Source organism: Conger conger, chromosome 13 (assembly GCF_963514075.1).
Source record: "Conger conger chromosome 13, fConCon1.1, whole genome shotgun sequence".
In the NCBI taxonomy this organism is placed as follows: domain Eukaryota; kingdom Metazoa; phylum Chordata; class Actinopteri; order Anguilliformes; family Congridae; genus Conger; species Conger conger.
In genome coordinates, this window is record NC_083772.1 from 10,113,068 (window position 1) to 10,131,573 (window position 18,506).

The 18,506-nt window shown below is 44.9% G+C and overlaps 1 pseudogene; it reads left to right on the forward strand.

The window, feature by feature from the left end:
- The first annotated feature begins 6,987 nt into the window (after positions 1-6,987).
- LOC133108303 (uncharacterized) lies at positions 6,988-18,148 on the forward strand (annotated as a pseudogene).
- The last annotated feature ends 358 nt before the right edge of the window (positions 18,149-18,506 follow it).

An 18,506-nucleotide genomic window follows, 5' to 3' on the forward strand; every position in this document is an offset into this window, starting at 1 on the left:
ATTACCAGTCATCAAACATACATACACACAATATGAAATTCTGCTAATAATTCATAGGCATAACATAATTCTGCAAATAGGCCATACCCTTACCTCAGTTAGTAATGACTTGTGCAGACAATCACACCTTGTATGCAATCCAATGTGTTTACATGTATATTTATAGTCACTTTTATCCCTGGGATGTTGCCAAAGAGATTAACCTGTTTCAATCAATAGTGTCATGGTGGGAGGTAATTCTCACTGGTGCCACTAGTTGGCCGAGGATTATTGTTTCCACCTGTTCCTCGTTTACGCCAGGGGAATTACCTCCCGGGAGAGTATTTAAGACCAGCAGGGACTAGTTTCTGTGCTTTTGTGTTCAACCGTTCGCCCTTGGCACAAAGCCGGTAAAGCGCCCGGTAGACTCTAACCCTATACGAGTCAGGTACGGTGCTGGTGGATAATTCTCTCATTGCTAAAAAGGAGAAATATCTAAAAGGTAAGGAAGGCGTACAGCTGGAAGTGTTGTGTGTGCTGGCGCCTTCCTCAAGGGTTTTGTTTTTCTTTTGGACTCGTGTGAGTCGATGGTAGAGGGACGTTGTCCCCGGTGTTGTACTTTGGTTTGCATTTTTGTCCCGAGCTGCGCCTCGAGGTTTTTATTTTCGTGCCTAGCTTTTCTCGCTAGGTTGTATTTTCTTTTGGTTTTCACTCAGTGCCCAGCTATTTGGCACGGTACCAAAGTATTGGATCGCCCTAGTTATTTAAGGGTTGTTTTACGTTCTCTAGCCGTTTTTGAGCTACTTCTCTGTTTACGATTTCTAAGTTTGGTTTGTTTAATTTCCTTTCCTCCCATTGTTCCGGGAGAAGTCCTGTTCCTAGCTGGGTATCCCTATTTCGGTTCTCCCTGGGATTTAGTGACTGACACGTTCGCGTGTCGGTTAAAAAAGGTTCTACCTTTGGTCGCCTCTGGCTCTCCGCTTAGCTTCCAACGCTACAGAACACAAAAGCCACCATGGAGAGACCAGCGATCAGTACGGGAAGGGAGATGGGAGACTCCCCACTAGAAGCGGTGGTAGCCGCTCAGCAGTCTATGCTAGCTAGGCAGGGGCAGGCGCTGCAGGAATTGCACACCCAGCAGACAGCTACCACCGAGCAGCAGACCATGGTTTTTCAGAGGCAGGACGAGATCCTGTCTAGGCTGGGCAGGCAGCAAGAGGTGTTGATGGAGCTTGCCGATAGTTTTCGATTACTGGCAAGCGAGTTCCATTCCCCACAAGCTCAGGCACCACATCCCTACAACCCTCAGCCACTCACTTCCTCCCCTTCTACGGGATCCGCATCCCAGCCCAGTTCACCACTAATACGGGAACCTAAGTTACAGTTGCCGTTGCGGTACGGGGGAGAGGCGGGTAGATGTAGGGGGTTTCTTTCCCAGTGCTTAATTTTTTTTAAAGCCCAACCCTCACGATTCTCAACCGAGGATTCCCAAGTAGCGTTTATTTTATACCTGTTGACCGGGACCGCTCTGGCCTGGGCAGATCCGCTGATTCGGGCACAATCCCCCCTAATGAGCAGCTCCCAGCTCCTAATGCAGGAGATGACAAGAGTATTCGACCACAATGTCACGGGTAAAGAGGCGGCGGCCCGATTAACGTAGATGAGGCAGGGAACTCAGAGTGTGGCAGAGTTTTCAGTGGCGTTCCAGGCTCTGGCAGGGGAGACGGGGTGGGCGGACGAACCGCTAATGACACTCTTTACATGTGCACTGTCAGACTCGGTCAGGGACGCGCTGGCCACAGTGGAGCCACCGGGGAATTTAATATCACTAATATCGACAGCGATTCGTATTGATAACCGGGTTCGGGAACGTGAGCGAGAGAGAGCCGGCAGAATGGGCAGTTTCAATTGGCCGGTTCCGCCCTCCCTGAGCCAGTTTACAGAGGCGGAGCAGAGACAGGGGGAACACAAATTGGAGGAACCCATGCAGCTTGACAGCACCACGCTGGCGCGTCCTAGGAGGCGGCCTGGGAGAGAATGGTTGTGCTTCTTTTGTAAACGGCCAGGGCACTTAATAAAAAACTGTCCTAACCGGGAAAGCAAAAGAGCAGTCCCACTAGTGGAGCGAGAGTCACTAGTGGGACCAGGTGCAGGTATTAGCTTTCGCACAGTGCTTCCCGTCGAACTGACGTGGAAGGGGGCCGTAGTGAGGACAGAGGCTTTTATCGACTCTGGGGCAGTGGACAACTTTATTGACCGTCAGTGGGCTAGGCAAAATAATCTGCCGGTTCGGTCTATACCGCAGCCCCAATCCATTACGGCGCTGGACGGCCGCCCATTGGGTTCCGGGGTGGTTCGTCACAAAACGGAGCGAGTGGTTATGCGTATCCCGTTTGGGGGGCACCGGGAACGTATATATTTTTATTTGGTGGAATCTCCGGTTTATCCGATTATTTTAGGACATGTCTGGTTGGTAAAGCATCAGCCACAAATAAACTGGGGTAACGGGAGCAACCCGGTGTCCCGGTGGGGTCCGCAGTGTGATGAGCACTCCAATCATGTGTATAACTCCTCGACCCCTCCTATTGAGACTGACATAGGGTCCGAATTGGACGAGGTGGAGGCTAGGGAGCCCCATAATCCTAGTGTCAGGGTACCTGAGGGGGAGGAGGAGCAGGAGGGGAGTCTGGAGTGGGACTCCATGTGTGATTGGAATCGTCTTACTGACGACGGGGAGGGCAGTGAGGGCTCTGATTGGGACACTGAGAGCTTGTTTCAGACCTCAGGTAGTGGGGGTGAGGAACGTATGGTTGGGGCTATCGAATTTCCGCTACCAACCAACGTTCCGAGGGTATATGGCGAGCTGGCAGAGGTATTCAGCAAGCAGCGCGCGACCACACTACCACCGCATCGGTCATACGACTGTGTGATCGAGTTACACCCAGGGACAGTCCCACCCCGGGGCGCACTCTATTCTTTGTCAGTGCCTGAGAGCAAGGCAATGAAAGAATACATTCGCGAAGCCTTAGCGAATGGTTTTATCAGACCATCATCGTCACCAGCGGGAGCGGGATTTTTTTTTGTTAAAAAGAAGGATGGCAGTCTTAGGCCATGTATTGATTACCGGGGACTAAACGCGATCACAGTCAAGAATAGATATCCCTTACCGCTGATGAACTCTGCGTTTGAGCGCCTGCAGGCGGCATCGGTGTTCACAAAATTAGATCTCCGTAACGCGTACAATTTGGTTCGCATACGAGAGGGCGACGAATGGAAGACCGCGTTTAACACACACTCTGGCCATTATGAGTATCGCGTCATGCCATTCGGTCTTACCAACGCCCCCGCAGTGTTTCAGGCGTTAGTAAATGATGTGCTCAGAGAAATGCTGGAGAGGTTTGTATTCGTCTATCTGGATGATATCCTGATCTTCTCCGCCACTATCTCTGAGCATATTCGCCACGTGAGACTAGTGTTGTCGCGTCTTTTGGAGGCTCGCCTTTTTGTGAAGGCTGAGAAGTGCGTGTTTCACGCTAATTCGGTATCTTTCCTGGGGTTCATTGTATCTGCGGGGAAAACAGAGATGGACCCGAATAAAATCTCTGCGGTAAAGAATTGGCCTACCCCGGAATCGGTTAAGCAGGTGCAGAGGTTCCTAGGCTTCGCCAATTTTTACCGTCGTTTTATCCGTAATTTTAGCACCGTAGTCGCACCCATTACCGCGCTCACAAAGAAGGTCCCGACGCGTTTTGTATGGACAGCTAGTGCGGAGGCTGCGTTCATTGAGTTAAAGAATAGGTTCTGTTCGGAACCTATTTTAATAACTCCGAATCCCTCCCTACCATTCATTGTAGAGGTTGACGCCTCTGAGCTGGGGGTAGGGGCTATTTTGTCTCAACGGTCCCCCCAAGACCAAAAGGTGCACCCTTGTGCGTTTTTCTCGCGGTCGCTGTCCCAACCCGAGAGAAACTACGATGTGGGAGACAGGGAGCTGCTAGCGGTCAAACTAGCTTTGGAGGAGTGGCGGCATTGGCTGGAGGGGGCGGAGCATCCGTTCACAGTGTGGACGGACCATAAAAACTTGGAGTATATTCAGTCGGCTAAGACTCGCAACTCGCGCCAGGCCCGCTGGGCGCTGTTTTTTGCGCGGTTTTCTTTTACTGTGACGTACCGCCCCGGGTCCAAGAACACCAAGCCAGATGCCCTCTCACGGGTTTTTGACAAGGCGGATAGGGAGCACGAGCCTGAACCCATTCTGTCCGGGGCTCAAATTGTGGCGCCTGTGGTTTGGAAGGTGGAGTCGGCAGTGCGGAGAGCACTGCGCCAAGATCCGGGTCCAGGGGGGGGTCCACCTAGTAGCCTTTTTGTGCCTGCGGGGGTCCGTTCCCAAGTACTACAATGGGGACATGCCTCACGGCTGGCGGGGCATCCCGGGGTCCACCGCACCAAAGATTTGGTGTCTCGACGGTTCTGGTGGCCCGGGATGGAAAAGGATGTCCGGGAATTCGTAGCCGCGTGTCCAGTTTGCGCACGCAGCAAGGGCTCCCATCGACCACCATCAGGGTGGCTACGTCCGTTACCCATCCCGAAGCGCCCATGGAGTCACATCGCACTAGACTTTATCACGGGGTTGCCACCATCGGACGGTAAAACGGTCATTCTAGTGGTGGTGGACCGTTTTTCCAAGGCGGCTCATTTTGTGGCACTGCCAAGATTACCATCGGCAGGGGAGACCGCTAGGTTGGTGGTAGATCATGTGTTTAGACTTCACGGTCTCCCACAGGACGTGGTTTCTGATCGCGGACCCCAGTTCGCTTCCCGGTTCTGGCGTGCGTTCTGCTCTCTGTTGGGGGCCTCGGTGAGCCTTTCGTCTGGCTTCCACCCAGAGACCAACGGACAGACAGAACGCACTAACCAAACTCTCGAGAACACGCTCCGGTGTCTGGCTATGGACAACCCCACGTCATGGAGCCGCCAGCTCACGTGGGCGGAGTACGCCCACAATACGTTACTGAATGTGTCCACAGGTCTCTCACCGTTTGAGGTACAATTTGGCTATCCCCCGCCTCTGTTCCCGGAGCTAGAGAGAGGGGGCGCAGTGCCCTCTGCTGAGGCCTTTGTTTGGCGGTGCCGGGCCACATGGAGGAAAGTGCGAGTGGCCCTTTTAAGAGCTACGGCCAACCAGAAAAGGCTGGCCGACAGGCGTCGTCGAGCAGCGCCCTGCTATAGGGTGGGGCAGCGGGTATGGCTGTCCACACGTGATCTGCCCTTGAGGGTCGAGTCGCGTAAGCTTGCCCCTCGATACGTGGGGCCTTTTAAAATTATTAGGAAGATCAACCCCGTCACGGTGCGCCTCCAGTTACCTCGCTCTATGAGGATCCACCCTACCTTCCATGTTTCCCGTCTCAAGCCCGTGTCGACGAGCGTACTGGCACCTGCGGAAGTTCCTCCACCACCCCCTCGATTAATTGACGGGGGCCCGGTCTACACCGTCCGTCGCATCCTGGCGGAACGTCGCGTAGGCAGAGGGAGACAATACCTTATAGATTGGGAAGGTTTCGGGCCGGAGGAACGCTGTTGGGTTCCCTCTAGGGACATTTTAGACCCCGAACTGATTCGTGAGTTTCACAGGCGGGGGGCTAAAGGAGCGTCTGGGGTCGCTCCTTAGTAGGGGGGTCCTGTCATGGTGGGAGGTAATTCTCACTGGTGCCACTAGTTGGCCGAGGATTATTGTTTCCACCTGTTCCTCGTTTACGCCAGGGGAATTACCTCCCGGGAGAGTATTTAAGACCAGCAGGGACTAGTTTCTGTGCTTTTGTGTTCAACCGTTCGCCCTTGGCACAAAGCCGGTAAAGCGCCCGGTAGACTCTAACCCTATACGAGTCAGGTACGGTGCTGGTGGATAATTCTCTCATTGCTAAAAAGGAGAAATATCTAAAAGGTAAGGAAGGCGTACAGCTGGAAGTGTTGTGTGTGCTGGCGCCTTCCTCAAGGGTTTTGTTTTTCTTTTGGACTCGTGTGAGTCGATGGTAGAGGGACGTTGTCCCCGGTGTTGTACTTTGGTTTGCATTTTTGTCCCGAGCTGCGCCTCGAGGTTTTTATTTTCGTGCCTAGCTTTTCTCGCTAGGTTGTATTTTCTTTTGGTTTTCACTCAGTGCCCAGCTATTTGGCACGGTACCAAAGTATTGGATCGCCCTAGTTATTTAAGGGTTGTTTTACGTTCTCTAGCCGTTTTTGAGCTACTTCTCTGTTTACGATTTCTAAGTTTGGTTTGTTTAATTTCCTTTCCTCCCATTGTTCCGGGAGAAGTCCTGTTCCTAGCTGGGTATCCCTATTTCGGTTCTCCCTGGGATTTAGTGACTGACACGTTCGCGTGTCGGTTAAAAAAGGTTCTACCTTTGGTCGCCCCTGGCTCTCCGCTTAGCTTCCAATGCTACAAATAGTCTCTACTGAGCAGACCCACCAGAGGAATAATTAAGATTGAAGGCTTTCTGAAACTAGAAATGTTCATGAAAACATTTAGAAAAAGTTAAATGTGTTTGCTTAACCAGGAAGGAAAGGAAAGCATACTTAATAAGGCTGGCAAGTAATTAGGGACTGAAGGAGCAAACCTGCTGAAACCCTTGATGATTTATTTTCTTTTTTTTTCTTCACAATTTAGAATTTCCTCACAGAACTAGTTGTAGGGCACAAATCAAAACAAAACACTTTTTGTATGGTGTTGATCAGGGGTCGACAGCTCAATGTTAGCACAGTCCACAAAGGAACAGATTAACATGATTACTTTATGCAGATACATTTTATGTCACTTGCAGATCTACACATCACACTAATTCGATTTTGAGACTTGAAAATCTTCAATGTAAATTACACCAATTCCAATGATTCCATTATATTTACAAATGTTTAATATTATAAATGTGTTTTAAAATAGGTTTTTTAACTTTTTCTTTTTTTGTCAAATATAGAGTTCTCCAGGTGGGGTCTCTCAGAGGACTGCAGTTCACCATGTCAGAGGGAAACGGGAGCGCAGTGACTGAGTTTGTCATCGTGGGGTTCCCTGGACTCCATGCGGAATACTACGGCCTGGCCTCTGCCGTCATGTTCCTGGTGTATGTCTGCACTTTGCTGGGAAATGCCATATTTCTCATGCTGTTCACATAGGATCGCAGCCTCCACAAACCCATGTACTTAATTCTTTTAAACCTGGTTGTGTTGGATGTACTCTTCAGCACTACCACTTTGCCAAAGATCATTGCCAGATACTGGTTTTAGGCAGGAACCATTTCATTCACTGCCTGCTTTGTGCAGATGTACTTTGTGCACTATTTTTGAACCGTAGTTTCAGTTATACTGTTGTTAATGGCTCTGGATCGATATGTGGCAATATGCTATCCTCTCAGATACCCCATGATCATGACAAATTCCAATGTGTGTATTCTCAGCATCACTGCCTGGCTGATCTCACAGACTGGTCCCCTGATGATGGTGATCAGGGCGTACCCTCTGCCTTACTGTGCATCAAACAGAATAGTCCAGTGCTACTGTGATCACATTTCAATCACAGTGCTCGCGTGTACCGACAGGGCGCCTTACGGCTTCCCGGCCTTCATCCTCGCCATGTTGGCGTTGTTGGGGCCTCTGGCCTTGATCGTCTTCTCCTACGTCTCCATCATCGTGGCCGTGCTTCAGATCGCCAGCGCAGAGGGTCGCCTCAAAATGCTGTCCACCTGCAGTGCCCAGCTAATCATCATCGCCCTCTACTACCTCCCCCGCTGTTTTGTGTACCTGGCGAGCAACGTGGGAATTAAATTCAGCAGGGATCTGCGCATTGTCATCATCATGCTGTACAGCCTGCTCCCACCCATGATAAACCCACTCATATACTGCTTGAGGACTAATGAATTTAAAGTTAGCTTTGTCATATAATTTTATACAACAATTGTAAGTACCCTTAATACATTACATTACAGTTATTAATTGACACTTTTATCCAAAGCAACTTAGAGTTGATTAAACTAGGCAGGGGCCTTGCTCAAGGGCCTAACAGCTGCATGGATCATATTGTGGCCAACCGTCCGGGTTCCAGTCATGTACCTTGGCCACTAGGCTCCAGTCTGCCGCCCCATTACAGAACACAATGCATGGTTGGAATGATGGTATTTTTCTTACCTTTTATTCATCCTTTATGATTCCCATGCGTATCATTTACTATAGTTCTTCTTTCCCCTACAAATGAACGGTTTAACGAGCCAGGCCTTCATCACCACCTCATAAACCCCATCTGTTAGGCACAGAGACCAGCAGAGGGAGCAGGGGTCTTCTCTCTGCTCATTCACAGATTCAATGCCCGGATCCTTTTGTAACAGCAGTGGTTAAAATCAGGGGTTCCCAATCTCACCAGAAAAGGGTCGCTGTGGGAGCAGGGTAGTGCTGGGCTAAAACCATACAAACCATACAACACAATTAATTGCGGTCTACAATCAAGGCCTTGATAAGTAGGTGTCTTAGTGCTAGGCTGAATCAAAAACCTGCCCCGTTTCAGATAAGACTGGGAACCCCCGATTTCAGCCATTGCGGTTGTAAATTTACTGGGGGCACCGTAACAGAAACTTTGTTTTTAACATGATTGGATTGCTATGATTGAGGCTTCATAATAATCATTTTTAACAATGTAGATAATTTAGTTTGCACTGAATTACTGCTGTTTAGCAGACGTTCTTACTGAGATTTACTTACACAGCTTTTATTTTTACAGGGTCTATTTTTACAGATATATGCTGACGCTGCTGAGGTCAAGGGGAAGGTCAAGGGCAGTGACCCAGCAGGTCACGCATCAGGTTTGCTGTGCCTCAGTGGCAGTTTTTTAACAAGGCCTTCTCAGCCTGTGGCTGCTTATCATCAGAAGCCACAGCGCCCAGTTCCAGAGTCCTGGGTCGCCAGCTGACATTTCAGAGAATTATGGTTTGTTTCACTCAAATATGGCAGCAGTGTGGTGGTTAGGGAGAATTTTAAGCTCTAGGTTCCAAGTTCACATCCGTGGGTGGGAGCGCATGACTCGTGAGCAACACACACAAGTCCTCAACTGAACAGAAACGCTTTAGAAAAATACTCAGATTTATGAATGAATAAAATGCTCCATGTATTTTACACGCTCACTGCAAGCCACTCCAGGTCAGTTGGCACACGCCATCTAGCAGCAGAAACACTTCCCATTCAAACACTGTGAACTGTTCTAGTGGCATGGAGATAATAGCTGCTGTAAGCACAAAGCAGAACAGCTCTCTGTAGTCAGATAGGAATGTGGGCAGCTGTGCCTTACCGTGCATTAAAAGATTCCAGGATGTGTATATATTTGAAATAGTTATACTTATTACAGCAACTTGAGTTATTGGTTAGGGTGTGCCATTTCAGGTACAAGACGGTGTCATCATGTTTCAACTGCTAATAAGCTATCTATTGTATAGAGACCATCCTACACTAAACACCAATATATTTCAGTAATATCTTGTCACGTTTCAGGTCTGTCTCGCCATGTTTTATGTTTATTCATTTTGTCTTAGTCTTGTATTGTCTTATCATGTATTATGTTAGTCTAGGTTCGTCATGTTGTTTAGTTTACGTTTAGTTCTTGTTACGATTTATTTTCTCGTCATGTCTTGTTATGTTTCGTTCCGATTATATTATTGTATTATGTTGAATGGTTATCGTCTTAGTTTCGTTTTGTGTTATGTTTTTGATTTATGTTTATTGTTACGTAGACTGGTTACTGTTTAAACATACACTTTTACATGTCTTTCCGCAAACCTTGCGTTCCGCCTTTTCTCTCTCTCTCTTTCTGTCATTCACTCCCTAATTGTTTCCATTTGTCTATTTACTAAAACTACTAACGCGAGATCAGGATTGGGTAGAAACTAACAAACTAATCATGTGTTCATGTTACCTTACGTTTCTCGTGCATGTCATTTACTAATTTACTAATGCTAGGGCAGGATAGGTTTATTACTAACGATTACTAATCACCTTGTTAAACTTGTCATCCATCGCACCTGTTTTCCATTTCCTTGCTACGCTCTAACTAATTGTCTACACCTGTCTACACCTGCATTTATATCCCAGTCGCGCTACTGTTCACAGCGAAATTGTCTGCCTCTAGTTTTACTACGCAACTCTTGAGCATTATTTTCTGATTGATTCACGTTAAGATCCAAGCCTGTTTTACCGACCATCGTTATTGATTTCTGTTTCGCTGACCATTGTTTGTTTTTGACCACGTCCTCGCCTACCGTCTTTGTACTTTTGCCTCGTTGATTGTTTTATGGTTTCGACTTCCGCATCGCCCTCGACTACGACTCTGCCTGCCGTCCGCCTGTACATCTGCCCCGCTGACAGCTCTCCTGCTACCGGACCTCCCTGCACGTTTACCTACTACGAGTTTGCCTCTTCCCTCGGCACCGTGCTTTTTGTTTGTTTATCGTTTGTTTGGCTGGATCTACGTGTATGGACTTTGCTTGTTGTGACTACGCTTCTGGGATTCGTCCCAAATAAAGCCCTGACGGGACTTTATTCCATTATTGTTTCTGAGTCGTGCATTTTGGGTCCAACCCCCACGCACCCGTCTCATATCTTCTGTCATGGATGTATATACTACTGCATCTGAGATTCATATTAAATATATATATTCTACACATACATGTCCTTAGGTTGGAACACCATTCCCATCTGAAAAATATTTAATAAAAAAATGTACAGGTTAAGATGAAACAGCTCATGCTTCAATTTCGTGCAAATTGATTAAGCAAAGAAAATATTTATTTTAAGAAATATGATTTTAATTTACCCTCTGACTTGGACTGCAGGCATTAATGAGCAATACTATGTTCAAAAGGAAAGGAAATAAGTAGTATAATCTGTTATAACCATTCTGTACAGCTGGACACAACACTGGGTAATTAAGGTTCACATGACGCACAATGACTGTCAAAACACAGTCACAAATGCAATGGGATAAACGCAATGAAATTAGCTTTGGGTTTGCACTGAAGACTTGATGAAATAATAAGGCTAGGAAAAGCACCCCTGCTATTACTGGGGGAATTTGTCCATAATTTGCACTTCTGGAATGCACAAACACAATTATCTTTGAAGGGAAATAAAAGGTAAACTCATCACTGATTGCATTCAGACTATAGGCACATTACTGATTAGTCTTATAATGCTAAAATCAATAATCATAAAAAGATGAAGTGTAGCTCAAGTGGTTGTGAGATATGTTATAGCTTTATGTGGTAAAACATGAAGCAACCTCCCTTTCATCCAAAACCCCACATCCTAATCCTCCACTGTGAACCTGTATGGAAGACCCAAACCTTTCCCCAAAAAACCTTTACCATTAATAAAACCACCAGGTATAAGCCCCTCCAAAGGAGGTAGACAAATATACTCTTTCCTATTTGTGAAGATTTAAGAGCAACCTTCACATCATTACCCTGTGCAATAAGCAAAAATACTGCCTTTTCATGTGCAAACTGACTCTACCGGGGTCGACACGATGTTTAAACGCAGCAGTCCGCCATTCAAGGTTAAAGAGAAGGACGTCAGACGCTGAGGTATGACACGCGTGAAAATATGATGATCCAGTTCAGAGCGACATTTTTTTAAAATCTGGTTTCTTATAAACAAACTGCTTCTACTGGTCCTCAAAGTAAGATTAAATGTCTGTTTCAGCAGCATGAGAGACAAAGACTATATTACAGCATGGTTACAGGAAACAACCGGATGCATTCACAGGATCACACAGCAGTTGCTTTCTCCAGTCTTTTCACGATTCCTCTGACTTGCGGGGTGAAGAGAACCAGAGGTGAGCTTAGCATACTGTGCTCATCACACACACAGCGCTGTTCACACCTGCGTGGTCTCACACACACGCACGCACAATGCACACACACTACACACATACACACACACATACATACATGCATGCATGCATGCATGCATACACACACACACACACACACACTACACAAACAAACATACATACAGACACACACACACGCACGCAAGCAAAATGTACACACACTACACACATACATACACACACTACACACACATACACGCACAATGCACAAACACACTACACACACACACACACACACATACACACACACACACACGCACAATGCACACACACACTACACACACACATATATACATACAAACATACATACACACCACAATGCACACACGGCCACAATTCTATAACCACAAATGTCATGCTCCTTAATAAGCAGACGTACGGACAGCATAGTCCGGGTGTTCGCACACACAAAAACAGACAGAACAGTTAAGGGCATCTCAGCACAGTAAGTTCAGATTAACAGCACAACACACTCTTATGACTCCATTAATAAGAGCAATATATGAAGAGCTATATGAAACGGCACCCGATACAGTTAATGGAGTTACCTTGTGAATTTGGCTCCGGCAACGTCTCTCTGGCAACTAAGTGCATCACTGTAGTCTTGCCAAGGGGAAGCTTTAATGCTGGAAACAGGACATATGGAGTTTTGTTTACAAGGCAATAAACATAAAAAACATAATAGCAACAAAATGATGGCATTCCCAGGAAGCTGAGAGACAATTGATATGGTCAGTCGAATTTCTTGATATCAATATTTAGCATGAATTAATCAAATTATTAATAATGTAATATTCATAATCAACATTTCCAAGCATTATTGAGAATTGACAGATCAATCGATTCAACAGCCCTAAATAACCTGTTTAATGTCAGTCTATCAGCATGTCCATACTTCACTGTAAGAAACCGATGTTTTAGTAAAAAGTGGTTTTTGAAGAGCTTGAACACATGTAAACTATGTGCTAGCATGCTAATGAACATGCTCCCATTTAAAGGTACAATAGGTACGATTTTTGTGTTAAAATATTGTTAAAAGACCATTATAAATGCCTTCCTATCATTGAAAAAGGCTCACTGACATGTTGACTCACCCTCTACCTGTGTTTATAGTCCTTAAATTCAGGTTACAAAATATGCAGTTGACGGGCCTGCACTGTGTAACAAAACATCATATAGCTGTACAATAATTCCAGCTCATTGGTTAAAAATTGGTTATAACTGCCACAGCCAAGGACGTTTCAACTTCAGCGTGTTCACAGAGAAGGGGTGGGAAAAACAGTGTTGTGGTTTGAGCGTGTTTGTTGCTGCAATTCCTCTCTTGACCGTTAGAAGTCCGAAATTACCTATTGTACCAAAGACCAAATGCTAAAGCAGTGCGCTGATTGGAGAGTCTAAATTGCCCGTCGGTATGAGTGTGTGAGTGAATGGTGTGTGTGCCCTGCGATGGACTGGCGACCTGTCCAGGGTGTATTCCTGCCTTTCGCTCAATGTATGCTGGGATAGGCTCCAGCCCCCCTGCGACCCTGTTCAGGATAAGCGGGTTCAGATAATGGATGGATGGATGGATATCATTTCAGACTTTGGTGATTCAGAGGTGGACACGCTCACAAATCACTTCAAGCCAATATTGACTTCCGGAGTTGACCGCGACCTGTCCTGATCCAAGACCAGTGGACCATCGTCAAGTCCTCCCTCTACGAGGAGCCAAAGACCCTGGTGAAGGTCACCTGGCCTGAAGTCAAGAGGATGCTCAAGGGGACATGCATCAAAACTGTAAACATAAATATTCTTTTGTAAATAAAGTCTAAAGTCAAGATTTTATCCTTTGTAACAAAAGCAATTACTAACATTGTGACAACCAACCTGTTCCTGTGCCCCTCACCTTCAGTTCACTTCAGGCCCTGGGAATAACACTTATGCTTATTCATTTGTAGACCAGAGACTGTTGTCAGACCAGAAAACAAGCTTAAAGCTAAATGAAACCAGATCTCAATCTTGTACTGTTCATGTTAGAGTCGAGGTATGCGTATTGTCTACTATGTGACACAGTTAGTATGAGCAATAATATCCATAAGCATTGAAAACTGTGAATTACATCAGTTGAATCATTTAACTCCAAATGAGAAATCAAACATCAAATTGATACCAAGAAAATCGGTTCTTTTTTTTAAATCCTTGGAAATCTCTTGGAACTGGAATGAATGCTACAGTCAATGTTCATAGGTAGGTATCAGAATTAATCATTGTGGCTGGAAATCACCTTTCCTAATAGAAAGTGGACTTTCCATCAGCAACCACATCCTGACAAATGCATACAGAGCTGTGGTCCTTTTTGGGTTCAGAACCAATGGTGGCATTGCTGACCACCTTCCATTACAGTCAGCCTATACTAAATAATGTGTATATCTGTAATGGCCCATGTCCAATCAGCAACAACAATGATGTCTTTTATTAGTACCAATGCTTACTGTTTTAAGAGAAAAGGAAAAGTTGTAAGTAACCCTGAATTAGTTTTACCAGAATTACCTCATGATGGAGCTAGTTTCCATTGTCAGATATTATTATTAACAAGCAGTCTTAGATAGTATGTACAGTGTGGGGGTGTTAAACTCATAATCCCACAGGTCTGTGTGGCAACAAGTCATGATATTCTTTTTTTGTCCATTGTCCAAGAATAGAACTGGGCCTTCTTTTCCCCAATGGAAGAGAACCTGGTTATAAATGTACATCCACATTGATCTGATCTTCATTTGAAGGCTGTGCCACCATGTGAGTAAGTAAGAAAGCTTTCTGATTTTAAGAAATGTTGGAATTTTAAGACAAGGGTAAATGTAAATGAGTGAAATTTCCAGAATATAAGAATACTGCTTCAGTTGAGGCAACAGCATGAATGACACTTTTTTCATGTGAGGGGCAGAGAAAGCATTCTCATTTTCTCAGACTGAAGAAACAGACGTGTAAAGGTAAAGTAACATTTTAAGGCGGCACGGATGGTGCAGTGGGTAGCACTGCCGCCTCACAGCAAGGAGGTCCTGGGTTCGAATCCCCGTCGGCTGGGGCCTCTCTGTTCGGAGTTTGCATGTTCTCCCCGTGTCTGCGTGGGTTTCCTCCGGGTACTCCGGTTTCCTCCCACAGTCCAAAGACATGCACGTTAGGCTGATTGGAGAGTCTAAATTGCCCGTAGGTATGAGTGTGTGAGTGAATGGTGTGTGTGCCCTGAGATAGACTGGCGACCTGTCCAGGGTGTATTCCTGCCTTTCGCCCAATGTATGCTGGGATAGGCTCCAGCCCCCCTGCGACCCTGATCAGGATAAGCGGGTTCAGATAATGGATGGATGGATGGATGGAACATTTATGTGATTATGTGGGTGGGGTCCCAAGTGAAATGTGCCAAATATCCCTGCCAATGTCAAACAGTGTATTCTCCTGTTGTTAATGACTGCATTGTTTTGAGGTGTTTGGTGGATTGGATGATTGAACTCTCTATCGGCTAATTTTATGCTTTATTCTCTGAACAAAAAGTCAAGAGCATCAGTAGTGAGTGGAAGAACCATACGCAGCCACAACAGCCTGGCAGCCGTGACATGGGTTAATATCCAGTCTCACAAACAGTGCTGTTCAAAACACATCCAACCACCCAAACAACTGAAAAAAATAGAGTCAATACTAACAGGAGCATACACTGTTTGGCATTTTATGTTCATGTACGCTGACCCAGTTGTCCTCTTTTTGCCGCCCTCACTTTACTCTATTGGATAATTTACTGTACTCTGTTTTCAGAAATTGAGGGCTTACCACTTTCGGCAGTCCTTCAGGCTGGCTGCTGCAACCGTCAGTGTGCTAAATGTCATCTATTGCCTGTCAGTGATAAAGTTGCTGAACATTATGGGCTCTTGTGATTCTCGTCTCTGTTTAATAACGTAATGTTCAATTAGCCCAATGCGTGTCTCCATGTTAAAGGTACAATAGGTAATTTCGGACTCCTAACGGTCAAGAGAGGAATTGCAGCAACAAATACCCTAAACCCACAACACTAACTTCCCACAGTCTATGAATATAACACGAAATATAAAGCGTTATTATGCAGTTCAGTGTCCTCATGCAATGTTTTGGAATCTGCCATCTTTTCGTAGTGTCCTAGTAAGAAAATGTTCGCCGAACAGGTGACTTTATGAAATGTGGACTTTAGTGTGCTACACAACTCTATTTATACTTTTTTATCTTTTTGAGTTTTCACTTTAGCTAATCAATTATATTATGGGCAAGAACGTATTTAGCTATGTAACTAGATGGCTATATAACTACGATATGATAGTCTACCATAAACAATGCAACTTACAGTTTGAGACAAATTAAAGTTTAGCTAAAACCGCATGATTCAACACATAAACAGATAGAACGTGTAAGTGCCCAAATTGCACATCCGGCGATCACTGAAACTGTGTACTGAAACTGTATACCGATTGATTAGTATCCAAGGGAAGAATACATATCTAGTTATAAAACGATATGTATTATAACTAGATATGTAGTCTTCGCTTGGATAATAAGCAATAGTATACAGAGTTTCAATGATCGCTTGTCTGGAGTGCAATTTGGGCCATGATCCACGAACAATCAGCATTTCCTGTGTATTTTGCTAGTTTCTGGATGTGATGCTCTGACTTATGGTAGAACCTATGCACTTGTAAGTCGCTTTGGATTAAAAGCGTCTGCCAAATGACTAAAATGTAAAAATGTAAAATAAGCCCCCACGCCAGTGGCAGAGGCAATTCGAACCAATTTTCAACAAATTAACTCGTATTATTGTACAGCTGTACAAGGTTTTGGTACAGAGTGACGGCCTGTCAACTGTATATTTTGAAACCAGAATTTAAAGACTATAAGCACATGCAAAGGGTGAGTCAACATGTCAGTGAGCCATTTTCAACGATAGGAAGGGATGGTCTTGTAACAATGTTTTAACAAAAATCTTACCTATTATACCTTTAAGTCTCAATTTATGGTCGAAATGTAGAATTTTGAGGTCTAATTCAAATGTAATAAAATGTACAGTTATGAAATGAGGAAAAGCATGTATATTTCTGAATTACCCACAAAATTAGTGGTCTTTTGTTGAGACTTTTACATTATTTTCATAACACAGAAATGGCAAAACACCATATGAGTGAGATATTGAGGTTCAAAGGGCCAACCAATGCAAATATAATATACTGTATATCCATGTATATCTGGGGTGAGAAAATCCTAGGTACTTACAGTATTTCTATCTTTTCAGATGCTTTGAACTCCAAAGGAGCCATCAAACATGTCACCAGGAAATGCCACAACCAAAGTAATAACAGAATTTATCATTGGTGGACTTGACAAGGTTGGGAATCCGGTGGCCATTGGGATAGTGATACTGGTGGTTTATACCATGGTCATGGTTGCCAACACCGCAAACATATGCTTCATTGCACTGGATAAGCGTCTGCACAAGCCAATGTACCTGCTAATCTGCAACCTGGCTGTCGTGGACATGCTTTATAGCAGTAGCTGCAGCCCCACCATGATTGGGCTGCTGTTAGCAGGCGCTAGAACCATCGCCTACGCTCCATGCTTCATTCAAATGTTTGCGTTCCACCTGGCCGCAGTTATGGAAATGTTTGCCATCGCTGGGATGGCTTTCGACCGCTTAGTGGCTATATCCAGCCCTTTGAGGTATCACAGTATTCTGACAAACATGCGTACACTGCTGATGGCGTTTTCCCTCTGGATGTTGGCCTGCGTGTTTGTGGCCATTTTACCTGGGACTGTCATACCTCTACCTTACTGCAGGTCGACAATACAGTACGCCTTCTGCGACTACCCAGGCTTAGTCAGAGCCACTTGCGTCGATCCCAATTACTATTTCTTCATGATTACCATCATAACGTTCCTTTTGTTTCTACATTTGCCTTTATTTTATTTTCCTATACAAGAATCATGATTGCCATCTTTAAAATGTCTTCCAAGACTGACAGGAAAAAAATGTACAGCACGTGCTTCAGTCATTTGATTGTTGTTACTTGCTTTTATTTTCCACTATTTGTACAAGTAGTTCTAACCAGACTAGGAGTAGTACTTACTAAGGAGGAGCGCCATGGGTTATTGATAGGAGCGATTCTAGGTCCCTCTCTTATTAATCCCATTGTGTACTGTTTTCGTACTGAGGAAATTAAAAATAAAATCTTTAGAATATTTACAAAAATTAAACTGAGTGATTAAACAGCATGGCAGACATTTGGTGGCTGTTCTCTGTGTCTTTACTATTCAATACACATTACTGTAAGTAAAAGCTTGAAAGACTATTACTATTACATCTAATTAAGGCTCAATGTTTTCTGTAACCTCTCACTAATCTCCTGGGTAAAACTTTCTGTTTGCTCTTTGATTTTTGATGTTTATGTTTGATTTGTTTATATGTGTAGAGAATGGTACACCTCTGTTGTGTTGAAGATCTAAAAAAAGGATCAACACTTATTTTCTTAACTGTATTCACCCTCATAAAAGAATCACATTGAAAAACACTATTCAACAACCACATTTGAACACCTAACATGTGAGGAGTACGCATATGAACGAT